The following is a 23,780-nucleotide window of genomic DNA, read 5'->3' on the forward strand; positions in this document are numbered from 1 at the left end:
ACAACTTCGAGTCAATGCCACTATATTATTTCAAGTGACGAGAAGCAGGACTACAATTACCAGAAAACAGTGACTGTTTTTTTATTAGAAGGTACAGGATTGGAAAATAGATTTCTTGGTGGCATGACAATGTGAATTAAATCTAGTAACCATATGAGGAATGAGGAAGAGTAAGAGAAATTAAGGGGATGAAATGGAGAGATATCTGGGAGAAAGGTATAGGCACAGTAAAGAAGTTATTACGCTGGGGTAACTCAATGGTTTCTCTTTGCCAGGACTCAAGTTTTTAGGTCTGAGCCTCACGTTCAAACATCATTGTTATCAGATGCATTAATCCAGTTTGGTAAATTGAATAAAGATTAAACTTTCAAAAATGCAATGATTTGCTAACCTAAACTGTGAACTGGATGGGTGTCTCAGCATAGAGTCATCCGGTAAGCAAAGCTTATTCACCTCAGTGACTGCTGCACTTTATTGAAAGCAAGAGACACAATTGATGGACGGAATGCAGAACAAATCAAAACATTCACCCCCAGTCAAGAGATCTGGGTTAAATCCATCGTTCTTTTGCTCACCATGCCACCCCAGTTTAGACCTGGCTATATGCAAATCAGTCTTGACCCTGTGCCTCATGGAAACAGCCCAGCCCGAACTGCCAAGCCCTGTCCTCCCTGGACTGGAAACAAGCATCCTAGGGCCGGTTTCGGGGTTTCACCCCTCTTCAGCCAGGATAGCTTGATTCCAGTGGCACAGTGAGCCCAGGACTCACGTCTGAGCATACCTGGTGCATTTAGGGCGAGAAAGCAAAAGACACACAATTGAAGGACGGAATGCAGAACAAATCAAAACATTTACCCCCAGTCAAGAGATCTGGGTTAAATCCATCATTCTTATTCTTTATTGAAAGGCATGCAAATTAAAAACGTTGTCCCCTTAAAGAAGGGCAACATTTTGCATCTTCCCCATCCTCTTTAATGCAACCACAAGTCCACAAATACAGGAGACTGCAGGATATTACTTTGCCATTGACCAGTCCTAGGTGACAGTCGAGAAACACAATGGCCACTTTCTGGCAAGTTGCTGGGTTGGTATTTTCCTCTGCCAGGAAGCCCACCTTGGACTTTTTCTTTTGGAGAATCTTTGTTGCATTCCCCATCTAAAACCATTTACCACAAACATGAGTAGCATGAAGAACATTTCCATTTAATGCTGCTTTCATAAAATAAAAACCATGCCAACTGGTGAGATTTAAAAAATGTTAAGTTGCCAAAAAAAGGGTTTGTTGCTTCCAATTTGACACCTGCAGCATAAGCTATGAACCCATCCATACAATTACTTTGGTTTTCAGAGATGATGAACGCGGATTTCACAAAGGTCTAGTAGATGAACAAGGAGTTTAGATATAGAAATAAGAATCACTTCTATCAGTAACATACATCCACTCCTATACCCCAATGACCTACATCTCCATGCAGATTAGATTCCCATGCATTCCAAATCTCAAAGGGAGTCATGTGACTGTCAATGAAGGGTCTAAAAGTTTACCAAACAAAATGTCAAACATGGCCCAACTATACGTATCATTAGCTCTAAACAACCACAGTGTTCATAAAATCTAAACACAGTGTTTATAAAAATGAATTGAGTGTAGCACATGTACCTGCTTTGTGTATTACTTTCAGAAGCGCATGCTGCTAATCACTGGCTAAGCATTGGCACACCCTTTTATCTTGTTGCCGGTTATGTGAATACGATCCCAAGGAAGCAGAACCCAACTTGTGTAAGATTTCAAATGAAGTCCAAGCAGGCAATAGAGGAGGGCCTGTCTGACAGAATTATAGTTTTGTCTGGAACAGAAGCTTATTTCATGCTTTCACACTTGATCTGATCATAATCTAAGGGCACCATAAGCATGGCCCTGGGGAATGGGACCGCCCGCAATGCATGCGGCAGTCCCGCAGATACAATTAGGATGCGCCCGCCACACTGGCAGGCGCATCCCACATGTTTAACATTGCGGTGGGCGGTGCAGAAAGCACCCCCCGCCGCAATGCCAAAAATGCAAGTTGTGCATTTGCATGAACAACGTGACAGGTATCGCTACGGGCCCCCAATTTGAAAGACCGCATGCCTTTCCGTGGCGGCAACGGCAAATCCCCGCATGCATCCTGAAATGGATGGCGGTGTCTAACAGACACCGCCACCATATCAACAGCTTTTCTGCCCGGTAGGCAATCGGGTGGATTGCCTACCGGCGGAAAACCGGCGGACGGTCTTTCCGTCTGCCGGGGTCCCCCCTGCCATAGTAATATGGCGGGGGAATTGGCAGGCGGGCGGGAGAAAATCTCGGTCAGATCGCCACCGCCATGCGGGCAGTGGCGATCCGCCCGACATACTAATGGGCCTCTAAGTGAGGTGTTGATACCAAGATGGTGACGGAATCGCTCCTTAGACAAAGATTTGAGAAGCTTGAAAGATTTCCAGATTCTTATGAAAGTCTGACAGTTTTGTTTATTAAAACCGGTTGAAAATAGGGAGATCCTTCTCAACTTCAGAGCTAATTTAATCCAGAATAAAGAGTAGTATTTTACCTTTGAATATGAGAGATTGTGTCTTGTTTGCCAAGATAGTGAGGCTGACGATGAAGGATGTCACCTGGTGAGGGGAACCAGAGGCATGCTAAGGTGTTGACACTTCCAAAGCCAATAATTTTAGCAGCTGTATATTTGCAAACCTAGGCCCTCTCAAGTACTGCAAGACTGCTGCCATTACCTTGGTGAATCCCTGCAGATCTGATCTCAGGTTGAGGGTTGTGTTGAGTGCTAATAGCGGACCCTCTCCTGTGAAAAAGTAATGGCACTTCTTGTGGTACAGGTATTGCAGCACACTCCCATAAAAATATTAAAGGTAGTGATTTAAAATAAAAAACCCAAGGTCTAATGTTAAAATAAAGAACATTATTTAATTATGTAAAGAGTTTAAAAATAGTTAGATTTAATTTATTGTTTAAAAAATTCTAAAACAAATAGATAATTATTAATGTTCTATTGCATTAATCTTTTTGTAAATATAAAAATTAATCTAGCATTAGTATTTATTAAAAAAATAATCAAATTGCTGTTAATTTTATACACCACTTCTAATACTTTTAAATACTTACTACAAATATATATTTTTTACTTTAGATGACAATTTCTTTCCAGTTAACCGTCAGCTAAATTATTTTAAATGGTATACAGTCAAAATAATGATTTTTTATATTAATTCATTTAGTAATGCAGTATTTTTTTATGTCACTCTACATTTACAATAAAGTTACTTCAAAGTTTAATTAGGTTTTAAACCTTTCCATACACTTTACCATTGAGAGTTTTCTGCCCTTGTAGTGGAGATCCTTGCCAAGGTGTGGAAAGTTACATGTTGTAACTTCAAGCTCATAAATTAGGCTCCTGCCCCTGAATTCAGGGGGTGGGGACACGTAAGGATACACTTTTCAGTAACTTTACACTTGTAAATGGTGAGCAGTCTGAAGTAGTAAAGTTACTCAAAAGTGTAACTTACACTTTTAGATATACTTATATGTAGGTTTACATTTGTGAATACAACTCATATGTTTGTGAACTGTAGTCCTACTTTATGTTCTACGAATGCAGTTTGTGAATCGACCCCTATATCTTTGGGAACTTGAACATGACTATTGTAACAAATAGTGTCTGCAGGGACTTTTGTATAATTAAAACTACACACTAACTTGGGGGAGACCTGATAAGCATTGTAATCACATACTATCTTTAGACTTCATAATCTTTACACACCATCCTTGTTTGAGTTGAATATCCCTATAATTCACACATTATCTCCGTGACCACTTACACCCCAGTCGGTCAATTTTTCCTCTTTTTATTTGTGCTGCATTCTTCAGCACACATAGGATGAGGAAAATGACTCAAAGTATTGTTTTTGTGCAGGAAGGTGCCCCTTCCTCCAAAACAATCCAGATTACAACGCAGGTACCTTTGCACCATGGGTCAAGAGTGCCTGCATTGGTGCTAGGCAGCACATTGTGAGCCAGCACTGGGAAAAGGCAGGAATGCGCCATATTATGTCAAATGCAACGCGTTCTTGCTCTTTCCCTTTCATCCGGCGCTGGGCGATGAATTGCTACACTGCATAATTTTTTGATAAATAGGCCCCTATGTTGGTAGGACTGGAATATCACCATAATCACATGTTATGCAAATTCTTGAACATGCCCATGGTCACACAGTATTTCTGTGGAGACTTAATTATCGTCGCACACTATGTAGGGACTTGAAAATGTTTTTCACACCATCTCCGAGAGGTCTTGCACATTCCAATAACCATACACTATTGTTGTGAAGATTAGAACACCTCAGATACTACACACTTTTCTTGTGGGGAATTGAACATCCCAATACCCACACTATCGCTGTGGAGAATTGACCATCACTATAATCACACACTATCTGTGGGACTAGCATATCATTATCATTTCACACTGTTATGTTATGCAGATATGTAAAGTGCACTATCACCAGAGAGGGTATCCTGGCTGTCACTTTATGGACTTGATCATGATAGTCTCCACAAAGTATGTTGGTAGAAACTTGATCACAACTTTAATCACATACTATGTGAAGGCCTAAGCATGCCTATATTCACACACTAACTCTGTGGGACTTGAATATCGGTATTTTTATGCATTACCACTGTAAGGACGTGACCAGGATAATCTTGACACACTGAATCGGTAGGAACTGGAACATCACAATTATCACACAGAAAGAGTTATTGAACATGCCCATTATCACACGCTATCTTTGTGGGGACTTGACCATCATCATCTGCACACACTAGCAGTCTAGAGACTTTAACATTATCTCCATACACTCTCTTTGTGAGTACTTGAATAGGCTTACCTTCACACAATATCTCTGCAAGATCTTGAATATGATTTTCTTTTCATATTAAGTTATGCTATTTATGCAAATTTGAAGAGCGCACTATCACCTGGGAGGGTATCATGGCTATCACTGTATGGACTTGACCATGAGACTTTGTACACACAATGTCAGTAGAAACCTGAGGACACCTATAATAACACACTATGCTCCAGCTTAAATGCCTATGATCACACAATATATTTGTGGGGACTTGAAGATCATTATCTTTTAAACACCACGTTATGTTGTGCAGATTTGTAGGGTGCACTATCATCCAGAGGGTATTCTCGCTACCACTATATGGACTGGACCATAATAGTTTCAACACAGCATATCAGTAAAGACTTGAAACCTTGCTGACAGGTTCAATTTGTTTTCCTCAGCGTTTTTATTAAACTAATGAAATTGCACATGAATGTACTGTATTTCTCTGCCTCACTTCTGAGAACTTATGCTGCTTTTATCAAATTGAACATTGCCACTTTGCACAAATATTTTAAACTTTGATTGTTGTTGCGCTATTTTTCGAGCGGCGGCCATTCAGGGTGCCACGCGCTTTCCCTGGTCAGCGCACTAGTCTTTGCATGCCGCACTGTCTCATTCTCTATTTAAATGAGCAGTAAGCGGACGCGCCGGCGGCGCGCCAAAGGCAGGCCCATCTGCGCCCATCCGGGACCAGTGGCGATGAACCCTGGCCAATTATTACCTAATTTGGCTGCTTCATTGAGGTATTCACCCGAACAGCTATTGAAATATCACCCATGCAGATTTAAATTGCAACATTAGCTCTGTTTTAAACAATGTTTTCTGCTGTCCTTGTTGCAATTTCTCGTTTTGCTCGGCACTCCCTAAAGATAAGAGCTACGAACCTTTGACTAGTCCCCCCCCCTCCCCACTTCTTTAAGAAAGACTATTTTGTTGTCAGGTAAGACTGCTGTTAATAACGTTTTTACATTCTGGAACGTGAATTATCGTTCACTGCCCAAACATAAGATGGATATATTTGACCTCTTAAATAGTGAACATTCTGATGCGATCTTTCTTACTGAAACCTGGTTACATTCTAGTTCAGGTCCTGATGTTGCCTTGGCTTTACCATCCAATTATGCCATAGCCAGAAGGGACAGGGTCAGCGGAAAGGGTGGAGGAATTGCTATAATTTATGATAAATCTTATCAATGTAAATTGGAAGATTTAGCTATTTCAAATTCTGAGGCAGCTTTATTTAAAATTACATTGACACCGCAAATGACGTTTTCAGGTATTCTTGTTTTTCGCCCCCTGGACCCTCTAACTCCTGGGCTTGGTCACTGCCAGAGCTAGTTGCGCCATACCTTCTCAAAGCGTCAAATTTCACCGTACTGGGGGATTTCAACTTACATCTTGAAAACTTGGAATTTATGATTAGCAGTACACTGATTGCGGACCTTGCAGCTTTAAATCTTTTACTTAGTAATAGCGGCCCCACGCATGTGGCCGGGCATTTGTTGAATCCTATTTTTTCTAATTTGACTTGCCTTCACTGTGATCCTGCTCTCCCTTTATGCTGGTCTGATCATTTTGCTACCAAATTTCAGTGCACTTTTACACTGACTCCAATCACTGCTTCTGCAAGTAGTCCTCAAAGTACTCGGAATTGGAGTAAATTGGACCTTGAATTCTTTAATAGGAGTCTTACCAATAACGTCCCTACTATTGAACATACATCAACTGATACATGAATGGATTTCGAATACAGTTGAATGTTGTCTTCCATTAACTACAAAAAAGAAATATAACCAGCGTCCCCCTGCTCCCTGGTTTACGGAACAATTAAGAGTTGAGAAAAACAAATGTAAAACTCTGGAAAGGAGCTGGAGGAGGAATTACTCACAGGACTCCAAATCCAACTATAATTTATCCTTAAAACAGTATCAAGCCCTTTGTAAATTAGCCATAAAGGAATAGGTATCCCCCACTATCTCCAATGCCCAGAACTGTTCACGTATACGGTTTAGCATGGTAAAAATACTTGCTGGTTCGGACATACAGTCAATGCCACCTATCCTTAATGAACAACGGTGCGATAACCTCGCAATTTATTTTGTGAACAAAGTTGAACAAATATACTCTGCATTACAAACTACTCAGACAGTGGCATCTGGTACGTCATCTCCCATGATTGAGTCTGACCATGGAGCGAGTTATTCCATGAAAACTTGAAACCTGGACATTATTTGATTTTAATTCTTAAAAAAAAATCCTAAATAGTATTAAATCTGGCTCTCCTTGTGATCTCATCCCTGCTTCTGTGCTGCAGCAGTTGGATTCATCCTCTTTGATGCTCATTATGCAGTTACTAAATGCCTCTATCCACGAAGCCGTTGTCCCCATGATTGGAAGCATGTGATGGTCCTTCCTCTCTTGAAAAAGGCCAATGCGGATCCTTCCCAGCTGTCTAATTTTAGGCCTATTTCCTTGCTTCTCACCTATTCCAAAATTTTGAAAAAAACATATTAATCAGCAACTTATTAGTTTTGTGGATTCAACTAGCCTTTTACATCCCTCTCAGTCCGGTTTCAGGGCAGGTTTTTCTACTGAGACAACTATGCTTGGAGTATCAGAGGTGCTACGACAGCGACTGGGTGCTGGCGATACTGTAGCTCTTATATTGCTCGATTTGAGCGCTGCATTTGATACGGTGTCCCACACCGTGTTATTAAACTCCTTGCAATCCTTTGGTATTACTGGCACAGCACTTGGCTGGCTCGCGTCTTTTCTTGTCAAGCGGACATTAAGTCTTTTCATCCAGAGGCACCTCTAAAATGTACCCCTCTTCCTATGGGGTGCCTCAGGGCTCTATTTTGAGTCCCCTTTTATTTAATTTGTACATCAAACCCCTGGCAACGATAGCAGAGGAATAAGGGTTGTGCCTGTTCTCTTATGCTGACGACACCCAAATCATCTTTTCCCTTTCCACAGGACAGTTGTGCGGACCTTTAGTGCTTCAGACTGGTCTAAGAAACATTGCATCGTGGATGCAAGGTAATCTTCTTAATCTTAACGGCGAAAAGACAGAGGTCTTCATCTTGGGGAAAAATAAAAATCTCTGGGGCCTTCAGCATTGGCCATGTGAAATGGGCGCTCTCCCTCCTGCCCTCTGCCTATGTCGGCAATTTGGGAGTCTTGATTGACGATAATCTATCTATGAAGCAGCAGGCTGTAAAAGTAGCTGCCACTTGTTTTACTATCTTAAAATGGTTGAAAAAAATCATTTGGATGCTTCCGGTTCCCGCCCAGAAAACTAGTCCAGGCGCTTGTGACCTCGAGAATGGACTATGGAAACATCCTCTATCTGGGTTCTAATAAGGATGTTATACGGAAACTACAAGTGGTCCAAAACTCTGCTGCTAGGTTGTTATGCTGGCTTCCCAAAAACTCTTCAATTTCCAGTGCTCTGCATACACTTTATTGGCTTAAGGTTGAAAACCGTGTGAAGTTTAAAGCCATGAGTTATATGCACAAAATTAAAATTGGTTCTTCTCCAAAATACTTACAAACTTTGGTTCACCCTTACTTGCCTACTCGTGTGCTTCGCTGAGCCACTCAGGGTAAATTTGTGGTGCCTAGTGTCAAACTTAAAAGAATGGGTGGTCGTTCCTTTGCCTATCTAGGTCCAGTGCTCTGGAACTCTCTCCCCACTGTCATTCGCAATGAAACCTCATTTCCGAGCTTTCGTAAACTTTTAAAAACATGGCTATTTAATCAATAATTTTAATTCTTTGATTCCATCTTACTGCTTTTGGTCCCCTGCCCGGTTTAGCGCTGGGAAACCCTAGTTTGGGTAGCTGTGCGCTCTACAAAATTTACCTAACATAACATAACATAACATCACATACTATGTGAAGGTTTAAACATGCCTATAATCATATTCTATCCCTGTGGGGACTTGAATATCATTATCTTTACACATTAACATTATATAGACTTAACTTTGATAGTCTCTAAGCTCTCTGTTGGTGGGGACTGGACCACCACCATAATAACATATTATGCAGATTTTTAACATGCCTATGGTCACACACTATCTCTTTGAAGACTTCAACATCGTTATCTTCACACACTGTGTGGTGACTTGAACATTATCGTCACACAGGGAAGAGGTGTGACGCCGGACGCTGGGGATCACGGTTCGATTCCCGGCACCGGCGGCAGGTTAGCCCAGCACCATATGACTCTGGGCAATAGCTCGCTTAATCTTCCCGATGGCCCCCAGCGCCAGGATGCCTACGGGTAGCTGTGCGCTTCACAAATACTGGATTTACATTTTACACTATCTATGTAGGGATTTGAACATGTTTACTTTTACGCACCATCTCTGTGAGAGTGGCGAGTTATAGTCCATCAATGTGGCAAGTGAGATGACAAGATTGTGTAGGTAGGTGCCTGAATTCTAGATATTTGAAGGTGTTGCATAAGTATAAATGTGAGTTATAACTATGACATAGTAATTTGAAAGTGGTGGGCAAATTATAAATTGAAGTTATAACTAACTTTAGAATTTCTAATGTTTGTGTAGTTTGTTTGGTTTGTGTACAAAGAAGAAATAAAGTTTTCCTAACTATATCTTATCCTTAACCTTAGTTTATTTCATGTGATTTCAATGGTTTTTAAAATTGTAACAAAATGTTGTTTAAAAATGCACAGTTTACTGTTGTCAAGTGGAGTATCATTAAATGGAGTGTGGTACAAAACAGTGGAGGATAGTGTTGTAATGTATACTGTCATACAGCATAGTGTCCTAGATTGGAGTTGAGTAGAGTGGCATGAGGTTCACTCGAGTGGCATAGAGCGGTGTGGCGTAGAGCGGAGTGGCGTAGAGCGGAGTGGCGTAGAGCGGAGTGGCGTAGAGCGGAGTGGCAAACAGTGAAGTGGGATAGAGTAGAGTGGCGTACAGCAGAGTGGCATACAGTGGAGTGATGTACAAAGGAACAGCATATGGTAGAGTGGCATACAGTGGAGTGGTGTACGATGGAGTGGTATAGGGTGGGATAGCATACAGTGGAGAGTGGTACAGTGGAGTTGCATACAGTGGAATAGTGTAGAGTGGGTTTGCGTACAGTGTAGTGGCATACAGTGGGGTGATATAGATTGGAGTGTTGTACAGTGTAGTGGCATACATTGGAATAGCGTAAACTGGAATGCCATACAGTGCAGTAGCATGCAGTGAAGTATGGTTGAGTAGACCTGCATACAGTGCAGTGGCGTAGACTGGAATAGTGTAGAGTAGAGTGGCATAGAGTGGCAAGGCGTACAGTGGAGTAGTGTAGATTGGACTTGCACAGAGTGGGGTGAGGTACGGTGTAGTGGCATAAAGTTGAGTAGCATAAAGTGGCGAGCAGCGGAGTAGCGTACAGCGGAATAGCATACACTGGAGTTGGGAAGAGCGGAATAGCGTAGACTACAGTTGAGTACAGTGGAGTAGCATAGAGTGGAGTGCCGTACAGTAGTGTTGAGTTTAGTGGCATTAAGTCCAGTGATGTACAGTGGAGTGGCATATAGTGGAGTAGCATAGTTTACAGGGTCATACAGTGGAAAAGCTTAGACTGAAAGCGTAGAGTGTAGTGTGTAGGAGAGTAGGGTCTGCTATCCTATGGTCACCCCAAATTTTTGCTTTTTGCTTCACTGGTTTTTGACATATTGAGGCTGTGGGCCTGCCAATCAGACCCCCAGCCTGCTGTTCTCTCTACTAAATTAAAACTATGCACCCTAGGTGCATAACCAATTGGAAGTGGATCACCCTGTCAGCCCCTGTACCAGTGTACACTAGGTACCCAGGGCATTGGTGTACCCAAGGCCTGCCAGGGGCTGAAGCATGTATTATGCCACCCCAGGCTTGGCCTAACAAATTTGACACAACTGGCTGATCACTCAGCTGGGGTAAGTTGGTGTAACCACCTCTTACTTAGGTGTAGTATACCTATACCTAACCTTAAATGGGACACATGTTAACCTATAAGTCACTCCTATGGCAGGCCTTAACAATCCTGAAGGCAGAGTGCTTGGTTCCATGTGAGATGGTGCTCTGGCATGAGCTGAGCCTGTCTGCAGTGGTCGGAACAACTTCCTTCTACTGTTTCCAGATATCGTCATACCATATACTCTTAAGTGCATTATGAACCTCGCGGTTAAATGCTATCTTTGGTTTGGCTTTATCAAAACATGTCGAGTAAGGTGTCATACGAATTGGAATACTAACCCCTCGCCAATTCTGGCGACGGGGCTAGCATTCCACCCTTCTAGAGGGACACGACATGTACAGTACCTGAAACCCGGGTAAAATCAGACATAGCCTCAGCTCCACAAAATGGATGCTGCCACCACAGACAAGTCTGCCCTCCTGCTGCTGGGAGTCCTTCCAGCTTGGGAGGTGTGGACAAAGGGTTTCCTGCCAGGGGAGGTGCGTGCACCACCCCAGACAGGATTTTGTGTATTGGTCAGGTAGGGCTTGAAAGAAACCAGACATGCCTGAGGCTCACAAGGAGCCTCGGTGCATATGCCAGTCCAAACCGGTCCTGGGGCACACCAGTCCCGGGCCTGGGGCGAGCTGGACAAAGGATTGGGGGTGTAACCACCCCCCTTCCTGGTCCCACCCTTAGGGAGGGACCTAGCAGGTAGTCCGGCCCCTAGAATCCGCTTAAAGGTAGGAGCTGTGTCCTAAGACTTCAGACATCCTGGAATCAACTTGAAACTAAGAAGAAGACGGGAACTTCGACGCTCTGCCGCACAGAGGACTGAAGCCAATCTCCCCTGTGGTCAGGGAGTGACCACCTTGCTAACGCAAGCACCATCCAGCGAATCAACGTCTGCTTTGCCGCCGCCTCCCGCCGGAGCCCGAGCCCAGAGACTGACAAGACCTGGGCCTCCAGACCTCTCACCGCCAGATCCACAGTCCCTGAAAAGAGGAGACCCGTGGAGGCACCGAGACACGTGGAGCCAGCCATCTTGAAACGACTACGACAAGCTGACAAGTGCAACAACCGAGGCTCCCTCCAAGTTGTGCTTTGGGATCTGAGAAGCCCAACCCTCGAGCAGCATCTGCACCAAAGGTGAGCCCTCCAGCATCTCCACAATCTGCGTGGGGCCCTTCTGCATTTTGCCACTTGACGCGCCTAACCGGTTGCTGGCCCGCTGGCTAGTGGCCATCTTGGCGACGAACTTTACGAAATACACCGCTGGTCTGGTTGCTCCAGACTGGCCTTTGCTCCCCTCCAAAGGAGCAGTTCCTCTGACCTTGCTGGTCAGAACCAACAGCTTATTTCATCTCCTACAACAATTGCTTTTGCCAAGGCTTGTTTGCTTCAATCAAGTCGCCGACACCGCCGACAGCGAGAGCCTGCATGGGACAGCTCGTGACTAGACTCCTGGACGTCGTCGACCTTCAGGGACCATGTGGCTGCAGAGACAAGCTACACCTTCCTTCCTGTTTGCACCCGACATCGCCTGGTACCCACCTGGTGCCACGCTGGTCACTGGCTAGTGACTGTGAACACTGTCCCCTCTGCTTACAGGTCTTCAACATCTCCGATCCACTCTTGGATCCACCGCATCTCTTCCGGGGCAACCGCCTGCAGCATCTTTGTCTACAGGCTCCATTGAACAGATAGAAGAAACCCGGCGCACTTCGACGCCTATGCACCCGCTTCCTGTGGGTGAGGTAAAGCTGGCACTCCAGTGCCCAAGTGTAGAGAATCATCTCTAGTGTCTGTGTTTCCAAGCTTAAGTTCCTAGGTCATCCGGAAGATTCCTTTTGCAGTAACTTTGTACTTTTTACGCACCCATTGAAAACCCATGGGAGCCCGCGTGTGACTATTTGCTCTGCACACGCAACCCGTGGACCTCCTGGTCACTAACTGAAGTTAGCTCCTTGTAGGCCCAGCGATTCTAGAGGCCCTAGGCCTTTTCCCTTTTCTGTTCGTGGTACTTATACCACTATTTTAGTATATGGTTTGAGCGGCCACCAGGGCCTATCCATATAAAGTGCAACTTCTGTGTATTCTACTGTAATCTTGTTTGACGATTTGTGCTCCTGTGCTCATAAAGAGACTAGGGGTTACTTTGAGAAATAAATATATATATATTTTGAATATATATCTGTGTGGTGTCCTTTCATTGGTATAAAAGGGGGTTACATTTGGTAAAACAGCCTGCTTAACACGCTTCACGAGTTTAGCCTCAAAGACTGCTTAGCCTACGCTACCACTAGGGCAGCTAGTCCGAAAAGGTTGACTTACAACCACACCATAAGGGTTGCTTGGCATGGTACAAGGTGGTCACTTCAACTAGTGAACATCATATACCAGGCCAACTTCTCACATAGTGACATACAATGAGGTGGCGTACAATGTAGTGTTGTACAGTGTAGCAAGATACAATGGATTGTAACTGAGTGAAGTGTGGTATACTGCTGTTGATTATAGTAGAGTGCTGTGGAGTGGCATTTAGTGGATTAGCGTAGAGGGTAGTGATGTACCATGAAGTAGCACAGAGCGTAGTGGCACAGAGTAGCATAGAGTGTAATGTCAGAGTGGAGTAGCATACAAGGGAATATCATACAGTGGGGAGTTGTACAGAGGAGGGATACAGTAAAGTGACATAGACTGGAGTATAATAAAATAGAGTGGTGTATAGTATAATATCATAAAGTAGAGTGGTGTATCATAGAGTGGCCTAAAGTGGAGTGAGGTGGAGTACAGAGGAGTGGCATACAGTAGATTAGCGTACAGTGCAGTGGTGTATAACGGACTGACGTAAAGTGGAATAGTGGAGAGAGGAATAGCATAGAGTGGAGTGGTGTAAAGTGAGATGTCAGAGTGGAGTGTGTTAATTGAAACAGACGTAGCATGAATGTGTGTGAATGAATGTAAATGTCATGTGGCAGGAATATACATTATGATGTATAAATGCTTATTTTTGGTTGTGGCCTAGAGTGGAGTGAGGTAGAGTACAGTGGAGTTGCGTATAGTGGAATAGCGTACAGTGTAGTTGTGTATAATGGACTGACAAAGTGGAATGGTGTAGTATTTTTAAATAGTGTAAGTAATGCTAAACTTATCACTTAAAAAAAATATACTTATATATTGTGCCTCGTTATACCATGGTATGTTCATGGTATACATGGGGCTTTGAAGTGAATATGTGATTTGCTAATTGCTCTGCTTACCAAAGGTAAAAGGCAGTCATGTATCTTTTATCATAATTTTGCTGGTTTCTGGTCTATGTTTCGCTGCATTTTGGTTTAGGGTGTTACTTGTAGGTTAGTATTAGGTTTAATGGTTGTTCACTATCTATTACTACTTTATTTAAGTGGCAATAGGTGGAGATTTTTACTTATAAAATTCTATATATTTTACAGGAGTTTAGGGTGAACTGCACTTTTTTTAAGTAACACAATAATTTGTAGCTAGATGAATAATATTAACATTAATGAAATTGTAGAAAAAATAAAGACAACACAATTTGGTAAATAAAGAAAACGGATATAAAAATATACATTTAAAATAAAAATAGATTTTTAAACAAGAATAACAAAAAGATATATAATTTAAACATTTATATGAGCAAGTAAAAGAAACAGCAAAAAAAATTGGCAAACTCAAATTAAAATAAAAGTATGAAAAGTGTTACAATTGAAAGGTGTCACATTTACTATTCCTACTGAACATAAACAAACTCATTGAAAATATTGGACTTCGGACTCCGATCTAAGCAACAGTACAGTAAGGTTTGGATTTTGGAGAGGTTAGATTCACTATTCCCACTCTTATTTAAGCAACTCAAGAAAAAACTTTTGACTTCAGAGAGGCTACATTTACTATTCTACTCCAATCTAAGCAAAAGTACGGAAAGTAGGACTTCAGAAGGGTTAGCATTACTATTCCCACTCTGACCTATGCAACAGTAGGGAAAGTTTTGGATTTAGGAGGGATTAGAGTTACCATTTCCACCCCAGTCTACGCAACAGTAAGGAAAGTGTTGGACTATGACAGGTTACATTTGCTACTCTCACTCCAATGTAAGTAACAGTAGGTTAAGTGCTGGGCTTCAGAGGGGTTCAATTTCTATTTTCACTCCAGTCTAAGCAACAGTAGGGAAGGTGTTGAACTTCTAAGCGGTCAAATATACTGTTCCCTTCCACCCTAAGAAAAAGCAAGAAAACTGCTGAATTTTAGAGAGGTTAGATTTACTATTCCCACTGCAATGTTCGCAAAGCTTGGAAAGTGTTGGACTTCAGAGGGATTAGATTTACTATTTCCACCCCAATATATACAATAGAAGGAAAAGCATTGGACTTCAAAGGGGTTAGATTTACTACTCTCACACCATCCTAAGCAACAGTAGGGAAAGCGTTGGACTTTGAAATTGTTAGATTTACTATCCCAACTCCAATTAAGCAACAATAAGGAATGCATTGGATTTGCATGGGCTAGATTTACTATTTCCAATCTAAGCAACAGCAGTGAAAGGGTTGGAAAGGTTCCATATACCATTCCAACACAGGCATTCAAATAAATATTTAAATATCTAAAAACATAACATGATTAACCATATTCAAACTAAAAACTATCTTGTATAAATTTAAATAGGATGCAAAATGTATTATAAATAAGGCTCCCTGTTTTCCGTTTTTACTGATTTTTACACATAAATACAGACAGAAAACATTTATTTTTAAATGTGGATAAAAACGGAAATTGGGTTGCTTTTGGAGTAATTCTAAATACTGTCTGCCATGACTGCCAGGCCAATAGCTGCATGGATTGATAGGTAAGGGGTTAAAAAAGAAAGGAATTTTAGTAAAGAGGATTTAACAGCAGTAGATATCCACAAGGTTGATACTGAAATTGATCATGTTTTCATACAAGTGCATTGATTTATCTTCTGTGGATGTTCGCAGCATTGAAACCTGACAGGCATTCAAGCATGTGTGCATATTTATCGGTAAAATAAATGTGGAAATATACTAATTTCAGCTTAATTTCTCCACAAACACAAAAGAAATATGGATAAATCCAGATGGAAATGTAAAAAAAAGAAAAATACCATAAAACCGGGACCCCGAATTATAAATATACAAAATAAATGTATAAATAAATGAAATATTGAACTAAACATACATAGAATTCATTTCACTCGCTACTTACGACCAAAAACCACAAAACCAAAAAGATAAATTGAAATATAAATAAAATAAGAATACAATTAAAATAAAAGAAACATTAAAATAATAAATGGTAATACAATATGCACTTGTTTATAAATATTATCAATTATTTCTTACACAGTCCACGTAAAAGAACAATTGTACATATTAAATAATCAAGGAAATAATTATATCATAATTTATAAATTATTTAAATAGCTTAAAACATAAAGAAAACTATTTTAATTAAAATAATCTCACCCTATTCCCCTACAAACCATACAACATGCTACTAAATTATAGATGACTAATTATACTATACAAAATATCAATTAAAAATACAAAATGAAACCCCAATAAATGAAAGAATTAAAACATTTAGATAAGAAAAAAAAATAATAATATTTACCTTACATCACTTAAAAAACTACTATTTAAAATGTATTTAACTAGCCACCATATTCCCCTACAAACAAAATGACCGCTACTAAAATTATAAACTACTAATTACATTTTAAAAATTAAATTACTCAATGAAAATTACAAACTATATTTAAAAAAATACGATTATACTAATATTCTTAGTATATATATTTAATTAAAATCGATGTTTAATACAACTATATTAAAGTACAGAATATTAATGACAACAATTTTCTTCATGTAGATATTGTATAATAGAACCTATATTCTTACTTTTGATATTCTGTTCCACAATATTTTTGCAGAGGTGATATTCTTGACAACATGCTTATATCACATTTTGGAATCAATATGTGTGTCATTGCCATATTTAACATGTGCCCATTTTGAAAATGTCCCTTTTCACAAGAAAAGTGTAGTTACACAACTGTAAGTGAATTTCTCTACTCTGGCACAAAGGAACCACAAACCTAATTGAAAAATTAGGGTTTGAGACTATGTACAAAATGTCCTCTGCTGAAAACATGTATTTCAACTTTGACATGGGCACATTAAGGATTCTTTTAACACAAAAACAGCTAGCGCATGACCATCAAATTATGTGTCTTTATACCTGAACAAAGGATTCACCAGCCCATTTTAGTAAGTCTAGTTGTATACCCCACACACACCAATGTACAACATTTGGCCTCACTCCTCAAAAATGTTTGTTAACATTGCAAAAGACTTCTTTCATTATAGTAGGAGCATTCTGAGGCTTTTATTCCCATGAAAAAGACAGCTGTACATCAGCCAAAGTAACTTTCTCTACTCTTACACAATGAGCATACCAGTTCAGTTCAGGAATACAATTGGTAAGACTCTTGTATATGATTTGGTCTTCAAATAAGACCTTAAAACACTGAGAAAGTCTATTGTAGTTGACGTTGGCACTTCTGAGAAGGTACCTTTTTCCATGAAGAAGGCTGTTGCACCGCGTGGCCAAATTACCCTTCTCTACTCCTCTACAAAAAAATCACAAGCCTGGCATAAGAATTTCTATCCTATACTTCATACATAAAATGTTGGTTCTAAAATGGATGTTTCAACTTTGTGAAAGTTTCCCATGTTTCACCTGGGCACATTTTGAGAATGTATCTTATCCAATAAAAAGGCAGATGTAACACTGCCAACTTGACTTTTTTCTACTCTTGCACAAAGGACAGCTAGCCCCATTGTGGAAACCCACTTACAGAATTTGTGCTTCAAACATAATAAATGTTTTAAGTTTGTTAAACAAGGTTTATGTACATTTATACATATTTATTGAGTGTGAATGAGCCTGGGTAGCTAGAAAAAGCCCTAGGTAGAAGAAATACTTTGAGAGAAATAAGAGCTTTATGAGGCGAGGACAATTACATTGTTGAATTATAGAGACAAAAATGATAAAGATGTGCTAGTTCTTAAATCTATTTCTCTATTGTATGAATCCTAAAGGGTCAGGAAGAATCAGCATGGGGAGTTTGTTGCAATCAAAAATACAGTTTTATTTTCCTGATGGAGACTAGATTTCATAAGATGGTGGCTAGAAAAGAGAATGAGAACTCAGATACTAGGATTTTTAAGGAAGTGTGGAACTTCCTGGAGGGACACATTTTAAATCAGTTAATGCTGCATTTGAAGTGGGATTAATAGATATGGCATAATTCCAGTCTATCTCTGGTGGTAGTTTAAGTATCACTATTATCATATCACATCATCTCATGCGCATATATTAAGTACACATTCACACCTAGGGGTGTCTTGGAGCCGACTTCCATATTTTTATTGTTATCCAAGTAAATGATACTTATTGTATGAATCTTGGAAGTATGAAAGGCTGAGTGGAAACACACAGATTCAAACATGTGAGAGGTGAAACAAATATCCCTCAAGTGAATTAATTAGTTTAATAAGCAACAAGACTAATATGATCTGTATGGGTTCTTCAAAATCTCTATAATTACACATATCACTCTGGAGACTTGAGCATAAATATAATCGCACACTAACTCTGTGCAATCTCCCTGTGCATACCTATAATCGCACACTATCTCTGTGGGGACCTGGGGATGTCTATAATAACACACTATCTCTACGGGGACATTGGCATGTCTATAATCACACACGATATCTGTGAGGGCTTGTACATCCCTATAATCACACACTATCTCTGTGGAAACCTAGGCATGTGTATAATCACACACTCTCTCTGTGGGGACTGGGGCAGGCCTATAATCACACACTATATCTGTGAGGACCTATAATCACACACTATCTCTGTGAGGACCTGGTCATATCTTCAATCACACACTATCTCCGTTGGGACCTGGGCATGTCTTTAATCACACACTATCTATGTGGGGACCAGGGCATGTCTATAATCCCAGACTATCTCTGTAGGGACCTGGACATCAATATTATCACACACTATCTCTGTGAGGACCTGAGTATGTATTTAATGACACACACTCTCCGTGGGGGCCTTGGCATGTCTTTTTTCACACAATATCTCTGAGAACCTTGGCATGTCTATAATCACATACATTCTCTTTGACAACCATCGTAATACTATAGTCACACACCATCTCTGTGGGGACCTGGGAATGTGTATAATCACACACTATCTCTGTGGGGACCAGGGCATGTATATAATCCCACACTATCTCTGTAGGGACCTGGACATCCCTATTATCACACACTATCTCTGTAAGGACCTGAGTATGTATTTAATGTGACACTCTCTCCGTGGGGGCCTTGGCATGTCTTTCACACAATATCTCTGCCAGAACCTTGGCATGTCTATAATCACACACTATCTCTGTGGTGAACTGGGTACATCTTTAATCATACACTATCTCCATAGGGACCTGTCTTTCATCACACACTATCTCTGCTGGAACCTGGGCATGTCTATAATCACACACATTCTCTTTGACAAACATGGTAACACTATGGTCACACACCATCTCTGTGGGGACCTGGGCATGTGTATATTCACACTCTATCTCTGTGGGGACCAGGGCTTGTCTCTAATCACACACTCTCTGTGGGGACCTGGACATCCCTATAATCACACACTATGCGAGGACCTGGGCATATCTTTAATCATACACTATATCCATGGGGACCTGGGCATGTCTATAATCGCACACATTCTCTTTGATGACCATGGTAATATTATAGTCACACACCATCTCCATGGGGACCTGGACATCTCTATATTCACACACTATCTCTGTGGGGACTGGGGCATGTCTATTATCATGCAGTATAGTATCTCTGTGGGGACCTGGGCATGTCTATAATCACATACTATCTCTTTAGGGAAAGTGGTAATGCTATAATAACACACTATCTCTGTGGGGACCTGGACATCAATATAATCCATCGCACACTATCTTTGTGGGGGATTAAACATGAGTGCTATCATACACTATCTCTGTGGGGACATGTGCTTCACTATAATCCCACAATACCTCTGCGGGGCTTGAGCATGACTATAATCACACACTACCTGTGACTCCACCTAAACATCACTATAATCAAAGACCATTTTTGCAGGAATCTAAGCATGACTAATATAATACACCATTTCTCTAGGAACCTGAATATTTCTATCCTAATCCTATTTATATAGTGAGTTGAACATGACTATCATAACACTTTTTATATGGGGACTTGAATATGAGTGTAACCATGCATTTACTCTGTGAGGACTGAAACATAGCTATAAATATACACTATCCCTGAGGTTAACTTGAATATGAATATACACAAGCTCTTTCGGAACGAGAGTGATTATAATTAAATGCTATATCTGTGGGGACCTGGGCACAACTGTTATGACAGACTGCTTATGCATGAACATCAGCATAAGTATAATCGTATACTTTGTAGGACTTGAACATGACTATAATCACACACTTGCTATGCGGGGACTTGAACATAACTAATCCTACACTATCTCTGTGGGGACTTGGGAATTACTGTAATAACACACTGTTTCTGCATTAACTGCAGCATCACAATCATCATACACTATCTCTAGGGGTACTTGAACATGACTATGACCAAATGCTATATCTCTAGGGACCTGGGAACGACTATAATAATCAGACCCTATCGTGTGGAGGATTTGAGCATGACTGTAATGACATGCTATCTGTGAAGCAACCTGGGCATTACTCTAATGACACCATCTCATGTGACTTCAACACAACTATCATAACACCCTATCGCTACAGAGAATTGAGTATTATTATAATCACACACCATCTCTGCGGGGGCTTTAACATAAATATAATCACACACCATCTCTGCGGGGGCTTTAACATAAATATAATCACACTCGGTCTATGGGGACTTGAGTGACTATAATTAAACACTATCTTTGGGAACCAGGGCATCAATATAATCATGCACCATCTCTGAGGGGCATTGAAAATTACTATCACAGCACACTATCTCTGATAGCTATATAACATATCCAATGCTATATCTTTGGGGACCATTACCAAGACAATGGTAGAGTTGATGCAAAAACAAAGTAACCTCAACTTGGCTTTCCCATCTTACCACAATGTATGCTCTTTGGCATTTACAGGAATTTAACTAATCACTATGTCCTTATCCCTCAATTTTTGTGAGAAGTCAGCAATAGTCTAGATATCTGAAAATCCCTTTCCATTTACTTTATATACTATATTTCTCCACTGAGAAATGCATTATCTTCAAACTCTATCTGCTGGATGGTCCTAGGACACAAAGAGATATTCATATATATCTAAACTATCATGTAATATAGGTAAAGCAGAGAAAAACAACATTTAGTCATTTGTTTGTGAATGTATTCAATCAGAAATGATAATTATTGAGTAAGTCCCCGCAAGGATAGTAAGACACGTTCAAGTCCCCACAAAGATGGTTCTGTGCGCGTGATTAAATAATATATTTGCAGATTTGAAGCAGGATCCTATATAATGAATTTTTTCTTTAAAATGTTCTGTTATTGGTATGTTTTTAAAACATTGGGAAAGGTTAGTCCCCACAAGGCAGGTGTTCACACATAGTCCTATAGGGCAGATTTAATTACTGGCAGTCATGGGGTGGGGAAGACCATGCTCCCTCACCATGTGAATCCTTTGTATCCCAGTAAGGGATTAGAGAAGACTGCTGGTGTAAAAGTCTCAAAGATATCACTTCTTTTGAATACTGTCAGTGGAAGAACTGGGACATCCACTGAATGATCCCTAGGATATGCTCCAATACTTTTTTCATTTTAAGTGGATCAGAAATAAAATAAAAAATAAAAAAACTCTTCCATGGAAGATTAAGAAAGAATAGAACACCTATTTTGTGAAAATATTGTGAGGAGCATGAACGTGTTTTATATATGGTGGTCCTGCTGATGTGGGGTGCTAGTGTGACTCTTTTGGGGATGAGGCGTACAGTGCAGTGATAGGTAATGGAGGCAGATTGTGGTTCTTTGTTCACAACATCAGCGACGAGAACTCTCCATTCTACTACACATCTCAGTTGCCTGTCTCCCCAGCTCACCACACATCCCCAATCTTTACTGACGTGCTGGAGAGCGGCCTTTAAGTTTAGTGGATCGATGACACCACATCAAAAAAACAGTGACAAAGTAAAAACAACAACAATTGGGTCTTGGTAATCTAGTTTGATGGTTATTTAGTTGGAACCCTATACCCATCCCCTCCCATCCTACCTAGAAAAACACAAGCTACTACCTAAACCTAGCAAGCTCATGCTTGTAAATATATATATATATATATATATATATATATATATATATATATATACATACACACATACACACATACATACACACACACATACATATGTATGCACATACATACACCTGACATGCAATTAACATAACAGTAATTGTGTTTCCTAGCAGATAGGAGTGCTTAGAACATTAAAAACCTTTGGTTTTAACACATCACAGTAATATTAGTGACAAAAGATGTACTATGAACATTCAATTACTATGTCCAGAAAAAAACAACAACAAAAGAAGTAAAAATTACCAAAATATTAAGAAAATGCACTGGCCGAACAAAGCAGAGAACATGCACTGATTAACAGACCTTCCTAAAATATCCATTTACCATTCACAGGCTATTAGAGGAAGCAATCCTTTTACGGACAGGTGTATTTTTAAATTCAATACAGTTTATTGTAACATCCGATACACAAAACTGCAATAGTGTCACAAAAGAATAAATACACCTCTAGACGACATGGGTAAAATCCATGCTCTGGACAAAATACCGCCCCACGTTCCAGTCGTGTGCATTTGTTTAGAACAGAACTTTCAATAATGTGTAGTGCATTACTTAAACGGATTTAAATTTGAGTCACACCCGAGAACAAAGATCACCAAGTCTGGGACTACAGCAAGTGGTCCCTGGTGACCGTGCACATTAGGTAGCTATAACATACAGATCAAAATATTACTGGAGCTAGGATGCTCACCTTACCTTTACGCCTTACTCTGCATTCAGAGGGCCAGGACTAGTGTTCCTCACAAATAAGGATTTAAATCTTAAAATCGTGGGAAGCCATTTGCTTTTCCCTCAGAAATTGACAAAATGAAGTACACACTATTTGTAACTGTTTCTCCCAGATGACAGATTTAAAAGGCAAGAAGCTGACCTGGGGACTCTTTACTGCTTTTCTTCAGTTTATTTGGTGGCACGCCTGCAGAGCCAGCCTCCTGCTCCTCCCGGTGTCTCTTCCTAGGTGCTAGAGCGAGGAAGTAAAAGGTCGAAAAGGTATTCGTAATAAAGTCATGGAACATAGATATGGGTAGGAGTTTCCTGATCCATGGACACAGACTGCACTTACCCCAGCCATTACTAGGAACTTCAAGTCCCCTCCCTGCCCACCTACACACCCACACACCCACACCCCCACACACACCCACACACCCACACCCTCTCCCCTATTGCACAGATGACAGATTTAAAAGGCAAGAAGCTGACCTGGGGACTCTTTACTGCTTTTCTTCAGTTTATTTGGTGGCACGCCTGCAGAGCCAGCCTCCTGCTCCTCCCGGTGTCTCTTCCTAGGTGCTAGAGCGAGGAAGTAAAAGGTCGAAAAGGTATTCGTAATAAAGTCATGGAACATAGATATGGGTAGGAGTTTCCTGATCCATGGACACA

At 40.6% G+C, this 23,780-nt stretch overlaps 1 protein-coding gene across 1 annotated transcript in view; it reads right to left on the reverse strand.

Annotated features, from left to right (window-relative positions):
* Positions 1 to 23,780, reverse strand: part of LOC146811922 (uncharacterized) — a 232,925-nt gene that overhangs the window by 91,077 nt on the left and 118,068 nt on the right. Inside the window, exons 4-5 of the mRNA XM_085614542.1 lie at positions 23,601 to 23,690; positions 23,272 to 23,361 (exon numbers count right to left, since the gene is read on the reverse strand). The gene's annotated coding sequence lies outside the window, so the exon portion shown is untranslated. The remainder of the gene's footprint in view (positions 1 to 23,271; positions 23,362 to 23,600; positions 23,691 to 23,780) is intronic.

Source organism: Triturus cristatus, chromosome 7 (genome assembly GCF_964204655.1).
Source record: "Triturus cristatus chromosome 7, aTriCri1.1, whole genome shotgun sequence".
Taxonomy (NCBI): Eukaryota; Metazoa; Chordata; class Amphibia; order Caudata; family Salamandridae; genus Triturus; species Triturus cristatus.